Raw genomic sequence first — 681 nt, 5'->3', positions numbered from 1 at the left:
TATAGAATAAATTATTTTTAAAATGAATATTCTTCGCAAAGAAACAAAGTCTGGGTATATATGTAATGCACATGTGTACATACATATGAAGATTAGGATGCCTCACCAAAAAGAGTTGCGGGTTTTCCACCAGATTTATACAATTTATTAAATGAGTATTTATTTAATCATTTTTATGCAGACCTTTTCAGCTTAAACTCTTCTATAATCTGAGGTAGTTTTTTGAAAAATTATTTTCAACAATAATTTTATTAATAAAAACTCGATTTTTGTAGGTATTTTCACATCGCTCCACCTCACGTAAATCTTAATATTTTGCATAAATGTTTTGGCGAAATTCGTAAAATATAATAAATTTTATAACTCCGATGGAAAACAAGTATCGATTTTTATTTTGTATGAAGAGTGGTGCAGACTAATAATACTTTAATAGATAATTATAATCAACGAACGGGCGAAGGCTGGTCAAAGCATTTTGATGGTACAAAATTGATGATCAACTGAAAGTGCTTGAATGGACCGGATTGCGGAATTCCCCAAGAAGAATAATAAGTTTTCAAAAAATACATTATATTTAGAATTAATTTTCTGCCATTAACAAAAACGATGCTTATCTAACTAATTCGCAATTTATGCTTTTCAGTGAAACTACCGATAAAAAGAGACAAAACCAAAAAAAAA

This window comes from Rhagoletis pomonella, unplaced genomic scaffold (assembly GCF_013731165.1).
Source record: "Rhagoletis pomonella isolate Grant_MI unplaced genomic scaffold, Rhpom_1.0 Rhpom_scaffold_00007, whole genome shotgun sequence".
Classification (NCBI taxonomy): Eukaryota; Metazoa; Arthropoda; class Insecta; order Diptera; family Tephritidae; genus Rhagoletis; species Rhagoletis pomonella.
This window is presented reverse-complemented; position numbering follows the sequence as displayed.